Source organism: Apteryx rowi, unplaced genomic scaffold, assembly GCF_003343035.1.
Source record: "Apteryx rowi isolate R43461 unplaced genomic scaffold, aptRow1 scaffold_177, whole genome shotgun sequence".
NCBI lineage: Eukaryota > Metazoa > Chordata > Aves > Apterygiformes > Apterygidae > Apteryx > Apteryx rowi.
In genome coordinates, this window is record NW_020448052.1 from 302,691 (window position 1) to 317,865 (window position 15,175).

Consider the following 15,175-nt stretch of genomic DNA (forward strand, 5'->3'; position numbering starts at 1 on the left):
AAAACATCTGGCAAAGGAGCAACCGGAGTGGTGCACAGTCCCACGAAAGAAGGTTGGTGGGGAAAAAGGAAGGAATAACAAATGTAGCATTATACATGATCCCAGTAGTTCTGTCATTGCCACGCATTCCATCTTTTTAGATAGAGCAGTATGTATTGATCATTTAGTGTCTATTTAGGCCTGTATTGCCTGCTCTGAAGCGTGGAGGTTTCATCACCCGGTGGTTCTGCTGCTTGTGTTTCAGGGTTAGCTGACTCTACAGAGCTGTAGGTAAAATACTTCTTTTAGCAAGCTCTGTACTCGTTAGGTTTGAATGCACACAAAGTAATGCACTAACTTGCTTAGATTTACTATTTTATTTTTCTGAACCTGAGTTAGGAATATGTATTAGCTGTCCAATACTAAGTACATCAGAACCTAAAAGATCCTGCTGCCTTCTTCCCTGCTCTTTGTTCCAGCTGTGAAATTGGTAGGAAGTTCTGCATGCTTTCAGTCCATGTGGTGCAAGGGCGAGGGGACGGAAGGGGATGATAAAACGGGACGGAAAAAGGGGAGTCCAATTGCTTTTTGAAGCAAAAACCAGCTCTGTTATGCAATAGTTTTGTTTTCTCCTCCTCCCCCACCTAATGTCACTCTTCCCTGTGCATGCTCTCTCCTTCTCTTCCCCAGACAGCTTTATGCGTGAAACACCTTTGAAAAATCATTTGAGCAGCTTAACGTTTTAGGAACAACTGTGGAAGCTATCACTAACAATCTCCTTGCTGAAGACAGATGGTGTTTTAATACCGGCATTTCACTACTGCAGGTATATTAACATCCATTTTATATAATCCAAAAATAGCTTGTTTAGTTTGAGTGTCATGTTAGACATTCTCCCTAAAAGTCCTAGGAGCCTGAGGATATGGCTGTGCTATGTTCAGAAAATGTATCATTAATTTGCTTTAATCCAACTGGATTGAGTACAACAGCACTCAAATAGTACCACAAAGTTCGATGTGAGCTAGTGGGCTGAGGAAGTAGCCGGGGCTTCCCAACAGCCTTCTAAAACTTGAAGCAGTGAAAACTGGCTCTATCCTGGAAGTTGCAGACATTTTACTGCAATGTAGCACAGTAACAGATAACTTTCTGTTGGGATTGCAGAGTGAAAATACTGTTCAAATCAATAGGACATAAATTCTTGAGGGCTTGGTCACACTATTGAGTTACTGTCACTTAAATCTTTGTGCATTCGGCACAGTAAGGGAGTGTATGTAGTTTTATTTCCTTGGAAACAGGTAAAATGCATTAGCCTAAAACTCCAGTGAAAACTTGGTTTTGGCCCATGTTTACTGTTGACTAAAAGCCTGCTTGCTTTTCTTTAATACAGAGCAGCTGTTAGGTGGCTTAGGTTACTTAATTAGGTACTTTTAGGTACTTAACTGTAGTGATGCAGTTTTTTGTCCAAGCCCTGGGTGCGTAAATCGCCTTTAAAAAGAGAAAAGTATCCAGCTGCTTATGATGATGTTATTGTATTTAAAGGAATGGGTGTTTGTCTGCAGAGATATGGTAAAGAGCATGTACATATTTGATAGCCTGTGTCTAATGCAAAATAATGGTGTAAATCTTAACCACGGAAGTGGTTTAATAATTCATTTTACATTGCACTGTCACTTTCCACGATTTGGCTGAGAAGTGGTATTTCTGTATAACTTGTTAACTTGTTTTTTTTTCTGCTTTTTTTGTTGAAACATTTGAGCAATGCCTTTAAAAAACAACAACAACAACCCTTAACAAACATGAGAAACGGTCCCTATTTCTTCTGATGGTGGCTAACAGTCTGTTCTCTGCAAAATCTGTTGGTACTGCAGCTTGCACTAAAAAAGAAGACTGCAGTTGTCTTTGCGGTGATATGTTTTTTATGTTATGTTTAGGATATTACTGAGCAAAATGAAGAATCATTCTTGTTTGACTGCTTCTGTGTTGATATCTTTGGATTCAATCCATTTGCCCTAGGAAAAAGCAGTCTCAGGCTCAAATCTAGCACAGTGTCTGATAGAAATTCCAAAAAATTGCTACCGGAGACTTTGGCTTTATATTTACTGAAAACCAAGTACTTTCTGAATGCAAATGTCTAAAATCTCAGTGTAGATGATGACTGTGTAGAAGAACGTCCTTGTTTTAAACCTCTGATTGCTGTAATGGTGTACTCAACCTGGGGATTACCATGACAAAGTTAATATACTAAAACTGCATTTGCTCATTTTCCATAGAAACTTTCGACATGTTGGCTAGCTTGTTCTACAGTACTTGGTTTTTGAGGAAAAAGTATGAAAGCATAAGCTGAAAACTAATCTGGAAGATGAGAGAGAAAAGTTAGTTGCAGTTACGGATCTAAGAGCACTTTGTGGTGTGTTAGAAGTCGGAGGGATCATGGAGCGCGCACGAGAAGCAGCTGCTCCCTGGCCCGGGGTGGCAGTTACACAAGGTGCAGGTATGTCTTATGCCATTTTTGCTCAGGTTTCACAATGCGCTTGCCAGCCTGAACATGGGCAGAGAGACACAGGTCCACCTCCCCGATTCCCCCCCCCACACACACACGCTCTGCTTTAACAGCACCAAGGAACTAAGCGCAAAATGGGCTTTGAGAGAAACGATGATTTACTGCTTCTTGGCCTCCAAACAGATAAACAAAGCGTGACTGCGTGACCTGCAGGGTAGAGTTCGTATCTGTGTTTTCCTGAGTTTCCTTCCCCTGTTGCTGGCGGGCAGTGTGGGGCCGCTTCCCCCGGCCTGCCCGTGCACGCTCCCTGCTGCCATTGCCTGGTGCTTAACCGCCTCTTCTTCCTTGGCTGCTACAGCCTGCATAGTATTTTAATAAGAACGTTTGGCTGGATGCGGAGTGATTCCAAGGGCTGGCATAATTGCAAGCACAACTTGCTAGTGGGTAGGTTACACCAAATGATTTATTTGTGAGGAAAGAAGCCAAAGGATTTTCTTTTCTACCAACCAGTGATACCTTCAAAGGATTCTCTGTTCCCTGGCGTGGAATGTTTCGTAACTTCACAGCCATGCTATATGCCTTCTCCTCTCTTATGTAGCTGTGCTTTGCATTTTCTGTTAGTAGTTTTGTTCCAGTGTAACCGGAGCAGCAGATAATAAACTTTCCATGTGCCATTTTCATCTCTATAAAGGAATTTCCCTATTAAGTTGATGCTTTGACAAGGTTCTCAATATTCCTGAATATCCTTCTGCCTAAAGTTTAATTTTCCCCATGTTTTTAGAAACAGCATTCACAGTGTTTGAAAAGGTTCTACTAGAAAGCAAACTTTTTCCAAGATCAGTTCTATGATATGTGAGTAGGGTATTCCTGCTTTTCCACTCCTGAGTGCTCTGTTCAAATGCCTGTATTAGTAGTTTGCTTTTACCAAATGATATTCTTTAACAAATCTTACACTCTCCCCCAACCATCTTTATCTTTCTACCTCCAGAGCGTACCTTGTTTAACTTTCTGAATGAGAGCAGAAGGCAATGCAATCTGATCTTGTTGTTGTTGTTATTCTCTACTTTCATTTCACTTCATTTTGTGCTTTGCTGTGTTAAGTATAAGCAAGAGATTAGTACTCACAGAAGCAAAGCTGAGAGGAGTAAATACAGGAGAAAATATCTTACCTGCCACAATGTGCAAGTCTTTTCCAAACAGCAGGAAAACAGTGCTAAAATGATGACAAGATATTACCTTACTGCCAGTGACATGGATTCCCTGCCACTGTTAGTGTGTGCTTACCGCAGCCGTAGGGGGCAATCGGGACGGGCAGAGCAACATTCCGTTTGCTGCAGCAAGGTCATATCATTTGGGGGGTTGGGGGGAAACCATTCTCATAGAGGTGCCTGAATGCAGATATTCACACTTGAAACTTGCACCAGTTGCCCTGATTTGGCCACTTCTATATCCTCTTTGTAAAGGTCTCCCACATGATTTGTTGTTCAGGTCATCAAACTACCCGTATAGCTAACTGAATGTTACAGCTGCTTTCCACAGTGACATGCTACAGAATTCATCTTCCATGAAAGATAAACTACTCTCCATTTGTATAAAACATCATGAAAATGATAATTATTTATAAAAAGGGGGGGGGAGAGGGGGAGTCAGTCCCTTACAAATGTTCCTGAAGACTATTGTCAGTTTAAAAAGCAAAGGCTTTTTCTTGGGTGGTTCTATTTAAAGAAAGAAGAACAAAGATGATATAGGCTTGAAAGTGTTCTTCTGCTTCAAAGAGAAAGGAATATAATGTTAAGAACATGAATTGATTTGTTGAGAAGGTGGAAGGGGGACTCCATGTTAGAATAAAGGTCTGGAGCTTGGGTTTGTCTGATGAAATCCTCAGTGCTTTAACAGTTATGCCACATAACTGAGAAAAACCTAACACTGTGTTTGTTGTGCCCTATTTGTTCTATATTGCTGCTTATACGTAAACTAAAAATATGTTCCCCCTTGAAAGTACTTTTTAGTTTCTTTGAGATGAAATGGTCATGTAAGATCTGCATCTTACTTTGCAGTCAAACTGCAAAGTAATTTGAATTAACTTAAGATCTGCGTATTTTCAATGCAGATGTTAATACAGGTTAGTAGAGTATTAAACTAAGGCACTTGATAGCTGATTACAGCAGTTCAGAATACACAGAAGTGTTTCCTAAAGTTAATGTTTAATTGAGTAGCCTATTTATTTTGCTTGCAGTTTATACTAAGAAATTATAGACCAGTTCTTTCACAATGTTAGCTATAAGGAGCCGCAGGCTAGAACAGGCTTTACATTAGAAAACTCAAAATTGACAGCAAGGGAAAAGACCTCAGCAAGCAGCTGAATGGAGATCATTTTGCCAAAAATAGTTTTTATGAGACCAAACATTGTTCTAACTGCCTAGACAGTACATAAAGAACATGTCCATTGCTGAGATACACTCTTCTGGGCTTAAAGCAGGCTACAGCCCATAAATACCTTTTTGGAAGGAAACAGGAGTTCTTCTTGAATTCAAGATGACTGTTTTCTTGTTTGTTTTTAAAGGCAGTTGGGGGTTCATTTTACATGTGAGTTACTGTGAATATGTGAAATATTTCTAAGTGGGGCTGTCATTCCCTCTAGGAAATATGCCCTCCTCTTTCAGTTCTGCCCTACTCTCTTCTTCTCCCCACCCCAAACCACTGGGCTCTTATCAGCAACTTAAACGACAGAGTGCGACTGTGCTCTTCTGAACTCTTTAATTAAATGGTGTTATTGACATGAAAATAATTGCAACTTCGTTCATGGCGCTCCACGCACAGGCAAACCCTGGCCTAAGACATTATAGCCCAGACAGGAAAGAAGTGAAGATAGTTACTTGGTCAAAACGGTAGGAAAACTAATTGTTCATACCTCTGTCAGAATCTTTGAAAGCAATAACTTGCTTATAAAATCCTCATCCAAAATGGAAATAATGTGAAGAAATGCTCATGTGTTTAAATATAAAGAACGTTATTATCAGAGCAGGGAATTATAGGCCATGTGCAAATTACTACGTATGTTGTTGTTGAAACAAGGTATCATTGGCCTCTGTTCTTCACTTTCATGTTTATAACAGGATTCTGCCTTCAGAAGCACATGGATTTCCTCATTCATTCGGGAGTGGAGTGTAACGGCCCCTCGTGCCCTGGTGCCACCTGGCAGTGCCCTGGTGCCACCTGGCAGCGCGGAAGCAGCGGGGGCACGTGTCAGCAGCAGTCCCCTCTGCCGGCTGCCTGTGGGTGCGGTAAGGAAGCAGAAGGGTTACGTCCGACCTCCTCGGGGATTTGCATGTCACCACCCTCTAGTTTTTAAGCACTGGTGGAGTTCAAATCACACTTTATATCCAAACACAACTTCCAAGGAAATAAAATTCTCTTGGATACTTTGCATTAGGTAAAACTGCAGAATTTAGCCTACCAGTAGCGTTGTGTTTGTTTGCAAATGAAATTACTTTTATAAAGTAATTATTTTATGGGTCTAAGTGGATTTTTGCAGAAGCAAAAGGGTACATTTGATATATTTTTGAAATGTAACTGACCCCAGTGACAAAGGGCCTGTGACTTCTTGGTTGGCTAATTACTCCTTGTTTCTGGCTTAGGTGATGGTGACTGTGGGAAGAGTTTTCCCATTCACCACAAATGGATCAGGCTTTAGTGCTGGAGGTTTAAGTCTCGTTTGATGCTGAAATCTGAATACAGGGTCTTTCTCACATTTAATGCTGCTTTTGAAAATGGCACATAAAGCTGTTACAATTATACTATTGATGGGCCTGAATTATTCAGGCATCCTTATTAATTTACTGTTTGTAATTATACTTGGAGGATTTTCCCAGTAGTTTGTCCCATTATTTGAGATCATTCACTTTAATTTTCTTTTCTTTTTTCTTTCTTTTATTTTAATTTTTTTTTATGATCAAAGCAAACTAGTGAATCCCATGGCCCCCTCAGGGCTTGCTCAAACATACCCATTCTCAGACCATAAAGTTAATAATTTTATTCAATGTTTCTGGCTTTTGTTCCAAATTCAACATTGACTTGTACTAGAATAGGACCAGAAGAGGAAGTGTGTTAGCTTTTCCATTTCATATCTTAAGCAGCAGGCACTTTTGCATCACTTTTCCCTGGGCTAAGGCACACCCTTGACTTCCAAAATGAAAAAAAAGTGAAAAAAGTAAACCTCAGGTTCAGTCTTGTAAGTGCTGATTTTAATACACAGATCATGCAAAAGGAGAAGCATTTTTTGTATTAACCCCCCACACACACATTTAAAGGTGTGCTAACTGTAAACTTGTGACTTATTTTTTCTTTTGGGAGGGGGTTTAATTTGCTTTCAGATTTCAGTTCAATACCTTTTGATACCGACTCACCTTGGTCTCTTTTTCTTTTTTCTTTTTTTTCTTTTACAGTGATCATTCAATTTTAAAAGACTTTTTTTATCGGACAATACGCGAGCAGGAATTTGAAGCACATTATTCTGTTGCTTTGGCAACACCAACTGCTAGAACTTTGCAAGGCTTCACCTAAGATGTCTGAAGACTAAAGTTACTAAGGTTTTTTGTTCATACGCGGATAAAGCTTAATTTCATGGAGTTGTACATTCTCGGGCACACTTGTTGCCTTTTCTCTTAACTTGGGGGGAGACAGTCATGGTTCCAGTTCTGTAAAGCTTGCAATACTGTTACTTTAACAGAGGAAGCGTATGCAGCAGTCTGTTAGAGAGTGCATTTAACTACGGACCGCAGGAGCAGACAGAGTTTGTCTGTGTAGCAACAGCTCCCCCAACCAATCAGCAGAGATGTTAGAGAGAGTGGAAGCATTTTTAACACTTCCTCTCCTTTAATTTTTAACATGTTCTTTTCTGATCCCCCTCCTCCACTGCAGGCTTAGGGTGACGTCCTGAAGCTTTCCCTCTCTTTTGTGCAATAGAAGTTGGGTGTTAGAAGCAATTACCAAGTCAAACTAAGCCCTTTTTAAAATATTTTAGTTTTGACCCGTATCTGCCAGGAAAAGGTTCCGGTATGCTGTTTTGTTCTGTCTTTCCATAAATTTCTATGCTGTGCCAGCTGTTCGGTTTAGCTAAGATGTCCGAATTTCTGTGTACGCATATTTCAAGAGGGCTTAGGAGATAATGAACACATTTTATGAGGATTTACTGCTTTTTCCCCAACTTCCATTTTAATCTTCCAATTAAAAGGACTACAGTAAAAGGAGTACTGGAAAGCTGCTGCATACAACAGAACAGAACTAATACCGTATCCCGTGCTGCTGAATCACAAGCAGTTAACACTGGCATTAGTGGGTTTCCTCTAATGAGGCAGAGGGAGGTGGGTAGCTAATGCGGCTAATACTGGCGAGTGCTCATCCATCCTAAGGAAGTGGAAGACATGAAGTAATGCAGGTTAGAAAAGCTAGTATGGAAGAAATGAATTTTATTCCCGCCTTCCAGGAATTTATGCCAGCTGACTGCACTGGATAATAGAAAAAAAGGATCTCTGACCCTCCTCAGTCTCTTTGTTTTGGAACAGAGGAAAAGTGGTCTTTTACTTAAATAAATCAACTTTTTGATCACTGGGCGAATTGGTAATTCTTCACTCTTCCTTCCACCCATTCCTTTCGGTCTAATTATCAGGATTGTTTGACAAAACAGGATAATCTTGGTAGCAAGCAGTGTCTTTGCTTTGGTAACAAAGTCCAAACTACACTAACAGCAATTTAGTTTCGGGGAAGATTTACATGATATCTCCTGAAATGACATGTTGTTAAACTCAGAGGCCGTGTGCGCTGTAGAGTAACATGACCTGCTGTTTTTGACAAGGCCCTGAATTTATTTTATGGGATTTCATATCCCACAGTCATGTTTGCATTTGTTTTTAAAATGTTGTCTACCCAGAGACGAAAACAATAGACTGCTGCTCAGCTCTCAGGCTTGGAGGTTGTTGAGGACATTGATCTGTGATCACACAGCAGAATGTGCTGCATTTGGGAAATTAACAGTCCCCTTTCCAAAGAAGAATCTCAGTGAAAGATTATGTATGGTGTTTCCAATGCTCATCTGAAGAAAGGTAGAACCTTTATTTTTTCTTTGTGTAGTCAGTATTAAGTCTTCCCATTACGTGTTTTTACTTCAGAATGAAAAGTATCATCAATTAAAAGTTAGTCCTTTGCTCTTTTGGTTTGGGAGTAAAAAAGAGGCATGCACACATTAATTTTACGCATCATTTTCATTGGTAGAAGATTCACTTTTTTCCACCTATGTATGAACATTTTTTTGTAAAGCTACAGTTTTACCTATGTTGTTACCGTTCTCACAAAGCGAGTCAGGAAATGGGCTGTATGCTGAGCACTCACTCAATGATACCCTGCATTTCCATCACGTGGAAAGGCACAGTGTAGTCTATTTTAAATGAGGTCATCAAGTGGGGAGATGTAACCGCGTGTGATATATGCATGCTGCATAGTGTGCAAGGCCACAGAACACATCTAGAAAGGAAGCTGTTACAGTCATGGGTTTTATAAACCAGTCAAGAGTCTGTTAATTGAAAGCAATGTTAACATGAAGTAGTTACCGCTTTGGGGTGCCACGTAATGACAGTCATACACCAGGGAGCTATGCAAATTTGCTCTTTTACACTTTCAATACGGTAAAAAGAAACTGTCTCTGAAACTAGTTTTTAGCCTAGCATCAACATGGGACAGTGTACTATTTCAGTAGTGTTTAATTGTAGGGGGTTTTTTGAAAGGTGTAATAGGCCCTTGAATCTGCTGTTCTAACTGACATATGTTTCAGTGACTCCCATATATATTACTAAGACATATACATGAGTGAGGATGAGACATTTCACTTTTTATGAAGTGCAGTAGGTATCTGGGTGTTTAGAAAAGTTCACTGATCAATTAGTTGTTCCTTCTGCCTTTCTGTTTGTTTTGTCAAGAGAAAAACTTCTGTCAAGAAACTCAAAACTTTAATGTAATTGAGGAACTGACTGTTGTTCTGTTGCTATTTGCAAATAACTATTCTGTAAATAACCAAAACAAATCTGTGAAAATTAAACTGTCGTTGTGTAGACAGCCCATAGTCTGAGGTGTGGGAGCTACAGTGCTGTCACTGTCTAGCTTCTACTTTCAACTTTTTTGTGGAGGTACTAGGTACTCCTGTGGTTCCCCAGAGAAAAATGCCATGCGGTTTAGACACTAGCTGTTTTGACTATTCCTGTCCTTTGCTAATGACTGGGGGGGGCAGTTGTCTTTTGATTAGGAAGGGGAAGAGAGGGGAGGAAGAGGCCTCTTCTTCCTAGTCTCTTATTCCATATCCTACTCCTCTAGACCCAGGACAGCTCAGTCACACTATTGTTCTAGTCGCACTTTAGCTGACTAGAAAACAACGTTTTGGTCCCCACAGTTCACTGGTTTCCTCCCCCACAAACGTGTCAATCACACAGAGGGACCCTAAAACATAATGCATGTCTTCTAGCAAGTCTTGCAAGCTAGTGGAGTAAGGCATTTGAGGCCAGCTATAGAAGAAAATAAATAGTGGCAGCTGAGCCCATGCTGATTTTTTCCAAGAGGGAAGACCAGGGAGGTCAGGATGTGTTGCTGAAGTCTTCCCCTAGAGTGTCAATGTCAAGTACTTACAGCCTGCTAGCAGCAGAATCTCAGGTGTGTTGGGAAACCTGTACTGACTGGAGTAGTCATTCTGGCACCATGGGAGTACAGGTCAGTAATCTCTTCTTGGTATAAGACAACAGCAAAAGAGAGAGGAGACTGGTAAAGAAAGTCATTGTACAGTAGTTTTGATGTAAGCTTTGGTAGATGAAGCTTTTAACCCATTTGTTTCAGGTAACCTCTTTCTTTCTCTTCCGTACTTACAGTTCAGCAGAATCATTATATCACTTCTGCCTCTAATCTATATTTAAATCACTGTAATGAATCTTCACTGCTCAGTTGTTTGCCTCAAATAAAGGATGTGAATTCTTACACCACAGAGCCAAGATAAGTTTCGACAAGCTGCAGAAATTGGGTGAGTGGAGGTTTTTTAGCTGTCTAAAAATGTCTTAACTGTGTTTCAGTGTCAGCCTTAGAAATGGTACATATAACTGCTGTATACCATTTTGTTGTCAGAAAAAAATTAAGAGATCATATCTAGTCTTATTTTGCATCAAGATTTTATGTCCTCATATAGTACTGTTAAGTGCATCTTGTAGGAGGTTCATTAAACTACATTTTAATTCCTTATTAAGAATTATTTTGCCTTCTGTGAAGATAACTTTTCCTCCTGCTCTGTTTTGACAAACCTCAGTAATAAGAAACCACTAAACAGACCTCAATGCAATGGGCTTGCAAACTTTTAAAGCTGAAATCAGGTTTTCTGGCTTTCAGTTTTTTTTCTGCAACTGAAGGATAGATTTTTTTTCTTTTTTCAGCTGAAAGCTGGATAGTTCTCTGTAATCATGATTTCAAAAGCTGGGGCTTTAGACAGAATGTCACATCTTAAATTGGCAATAAAGCTTTTTATTATTCTAAATAGAATTAGTTTCTTGTTGTAAGCAGTTATAAGATCTTTAGTATGTTCAATAATAAGTGCTTACCATTAGGCTTTCCCTGTACATCTTAATAAATAAAAGGCCTAACTTTTCTTTGGTTTCTGAATGCACACTGGGATCATTTGTCTCCACAGCACACTGCTGAGTACCTGACGCATTAGTGAATCAGACCATATATGTTCATGCTTAGATTTTCACAAGTATATGTAAGTAAGAACCTGTTTCTGAGCACTTTAATCTACCTGTTAAGAAGAGAAATATAATATTGCTCAAAATATTCTTTTCTATATCCTTGCATATGCTTATATGCGCCATTTGTGGTTTCTGATTTCATGGTTACAGAGGTAGCTAACTAGCAGTTAACAGAGTGTGGGGTGTCACTGTTTTGCTTTTTCCTGGCAGCATGTCTGAGACAGCTGCAGAAAAACAAATTCAGACTCAAGTTCAGTACACCACTCAGCCTCTTTTGCATAATCAGTCTCTAGCTTCCCAAAACACATCAAAATACAGCTAAGGGAGTACTGAGCTAACCAGTACTTAGCAGCAGCTAAAGATATGGTTAATGAGCAGGCCTTTCTTTTTCTTTTACTGTTCCTGAAACATAAGTAGGTGAGACGAATAGCTGTACAGCTTTAGGTGTTATCTGGCTGCAAAAAGCACTTTGTCCAAGAAATAATGGCATCTAGTTTAGGTATCCATGTGTCTGGAGGCCAAGTGACTTCTGTCCTTGTGTTCGTCATGTACAGTATTTTCTGTGTTTATGCAGGGTTCCTCTTATGCTTGTGTGTGTGGGTTATTCCTTGGGTTCAGCTGCCATATATTGCACAGTGCCTGGAAATGTAATACAAGTTTATACAGCTTTCTCCCTGCTGGATCCTGCCCTTGAAGGAATTTTTGCCATTGGTGATGCAGTTCCTGTTCTACAGTAACTTTCACAAATATGATCTCTCATACCAGGCAGCCAGTATGCAAGCTTTTATTTTGGTTCCCCTGCATGTAGTTATGGGCTATTTATACTAGCTTGATTTTGCTTATGACTCTTACAGTAATGGGATATAAAACTTTGCAGGTGTTTTAATTCCCTGTCTTAGTTTGGTTCTCATCTATGCTATTAATGCAAGTAACAAACTGCAGTGATGGTGAGGAGGAAGAGCATAAGTAGCAGAGGAGCCATCGAATTGAATATCTTCCTCACAAGGCTCTTAACTTCAGTTATCTTCTCTATGAAACACTAGCCAAAGATGTACATGTGCAAAGCATGTGCAAAAACACAATGCATAAGCAAAGCTGAATTTGGCATGCTGTAGTTTCTTGAATGCAGCTGTGGACTTTCATTTTTCGAAGTTAAAAGCATATCTGGTTTCTGATATAGATTCATATAGATATTATCCCCTAAATACCTTCTGCACACATTTAACTTTTCTTATCATATGGGTGATTTGTAATACCTTCCATGCATAAGCAAACTAACTGCTAAATTATGATCCATTTATGTCTTAATGCAGATAGTTGTAGATGCTGCCATAATCTGCAGTTTCACTGGGAATATACTAGATCCTAAGCATCTGTGCTATGTGTTTTGTACTGTTAAGAAGGGGGGGGGGATAGCAAAGTATAAGGTGTAAGATCATACAATGCAGTCACTGTTTTTAGTTGTGAATGACTAGAAATATTGGGGTGTTGACTTGGCAGTTAACGTTAGTCTTAATTTTTGTTGTTGTTATCAGGTTAAAACTGTTGGATGCAGTGAAAAAAAGTTTTGTTAAATGAAATAGCCTCATTTGTCTTTGACAAAAGACAGTCTTGATATTATGCAGGCAATAGTAGATAGTGAAAAGAAAGATTTGAGCTATCAGTTTGCTCGCCCTGTTGGTACCTAGCAAACATATCAGACTTATAGAAAAAAATAGACGAAAGACTTACTAGTTTCTGGAGGCCAAGAAGTACATGTTTGTTTACATAACTTTGTTTGTCAAGCTCTGGGGGATAATGCACTTTTAAAAAAAACTTTCTTCTATTTTGGAGTATTGCTTTGAACATAAAGACTATAATTTCTATATTACAGAAGAGAATATGTAATAAAAATTAGCTTGTAATGAAACAATCGACATGTAAAGCTACTAAATTAATTAGAACAGCAATTAAAAAAAAAAAAAACTTTACAACTCTGGTTATTTTGAACCCCCAGGCCTCAGTCTGGAAAAGATAAATGTATGACACAGCAACTGTGGAAACAGCAGTCAGCCTTCCCGATGGGGTGGCACCAGGATTGCGGTGCTGATAGACCGAGTCAAAGGGTGGGCTCTTCTAGCAGGTAATCGAAGCCCCGTCTGGGGCAGTCAGTAAAATGACTGATTCCTGAAAACTCCCGTATTGTTTGGATAGGCTGTTTTAAAGGCCTATTTTATATTTGTGTTCTAGTGGATAGTTAACTGAAACTGTAGCATCATAGAGTTTGGGGGGAGTCGGTTTCTTTATCTGATTTCTGAAATGATGATCGTTGTATTTGCTCATGTCCTGCTAAACTTTGCAACTGTTGTGAATCTATTAAAAGAATCTTTCAAGCATGCCATTCTTGTTTGCAAACCTCAGGAACTTGGAAGAACATCTGAACTGATGCTCTCAGCTAGTGTTTTGTACATCTCACAGTTGATTTGACAGATATTTTGGATTTTTTTTTTATTTTAAATTTTGTAGTTCATTTTGGAAAATAATATTTTTATTTTATAGATTTAAAAATTAATTTTGTAGCAGTAATGGACTTGCAAGAGAGGATCTTCACCTCTGATCTTGGCAGAGAAGCAAAGATAAAATGACAAAGAATCCTGTCTATTTAAAAAAGTTTGCTTTTTTATTTTGGAAAGAAGCTCAACTTTCCCCTTTTCCCCTCCCTCCCCCGAACTTCTTGCTCTTCATAAATAACCTTCCAACATATAATTAATAGTTACCGTCTTTACTTCATTCCAAAAGATGTCTGTATCTAATATAAGCATGAGTCTGGAATTCTTTTGTTCTGACCTAAGATAAAAGTCTTAGTGCATGACAGTGGGAAATAAATTATATCCTTGTTACAGGGCTATTTTTAGATTAAACAACTGCACTAGGCATTATTATTTTAGGTTTCTGATTGTTTTTTGTAACTAAACATTCAAGCTGAAGCACTGAAGCACCATCCCTGTGGATGTGGGATGCAAAGGTGTTTCAGGTCTATTCTGAGGATGAGTGTGAGAGGGGTTAACATTAAGGTCTGTCTCCTCTGGGGACTTACAGTGGTCATGTGAACATGCTTTGTGTTTATTCAAAGTTAGTTTTGGTGTTTTTTGTTTTTTAATCCAGGCTGCAAACAGGTAAGTGCCAATAGTAAAACAGTGCCTTTATCTAGCATGCCAGATCTTGCTGCAGTGAAGTTGCATTGGTACCTGGCTTCTAGTGGCTGCAAATAGGGCAAATCAACATTGTAGCCTTGACAGTAGGAGCAGTTTTTAGGGATACAAATAGAAATTAGATGTCCAGCTCCTGCTGACTGTGGACTTTGGTGCATAGCTGCCCTTGCTGTTTTTTGAGGGGATTCTTGCTTCTAATCTCTACTGTCAAGCAAAAAGAAAGACATATTTATATTATTAGCATTTCATATTGTTTAGAGCCAGAAAAGAATTATTAGGGTTATTTCATCCATCCTCTGCAACCTTAGGTCCCTGATTTCTAGCTTATTCTCCAGCTGATTGTGTTTTATATCAGATTAGGGAGTGAAATTTTTCTTGTACAACCAGAGAAGGAGCCATCCTTGACCTCTTAAATGTCAGTGGAAAGTTTGCTATTTCATCCAGTAAGCATAGCTGCAAGTTATTTCATACCAGATCTCCCCTCATTTATATTAATTGAATGGAGCTAAAAGCTTGGTTTGGTATGAGCTGATTATAAAAACAGGACTCAGAGTCAATTTACTGAAAGCATCCTCCCAAATTAGGTCAGGATCAACAATCCACTGCTATAGCATCAGTGACAACAGAATGAGAGAACACTGAAAATGAGCAGATTTTTTGTCTGAGTAGGTTGTTCTATCAGCCTCCTTATTGAAGTGTAATAACCTGAAAGAAGAAGGGTTATTCTAACTTTA

At 39.2% G+C, this 15,175-nt stretch overlaps 2 long non-coding RNA genes across 3 annotated transcripts in view; both read left to right on the forward strand.

Moving 5' to 3' along the window:
• On the forward strand, positions 1-8,224 carry LOC112963798. The gene is made up of 5 exons (XR_003252727.1): positions 1-52; positions 670-805; positions 2,250-2,470; positions 5,596-5,763; positions 6,925-8,224. It is a non-coding gene; the product is annotated as an uncharacterized LOC112963798 (long non-coding RNA).
• Positions 8,225-10,388: 2,164 nt separating this feature from the next.
• Positions 10,389-15,175, forward strand: part of LOC112963800 — a 28,234-nt gene continuing 23,447 nt past the window's right edge. Inside the window, exon 1 of one of the 2 annotated variants that reach the window (XR_003252729.1) lies at positions 10,389-10,535. This is a non-coding gene — a long non-coding RNA (uncharacterized LOC112963800). Of the gene's footprint in view, positions 10,536-13,251; positions 13,373-15,175 lie in introns of those variants that run through there. The other variant, XR_003252728.1, reaches the window with a different exon arrangement.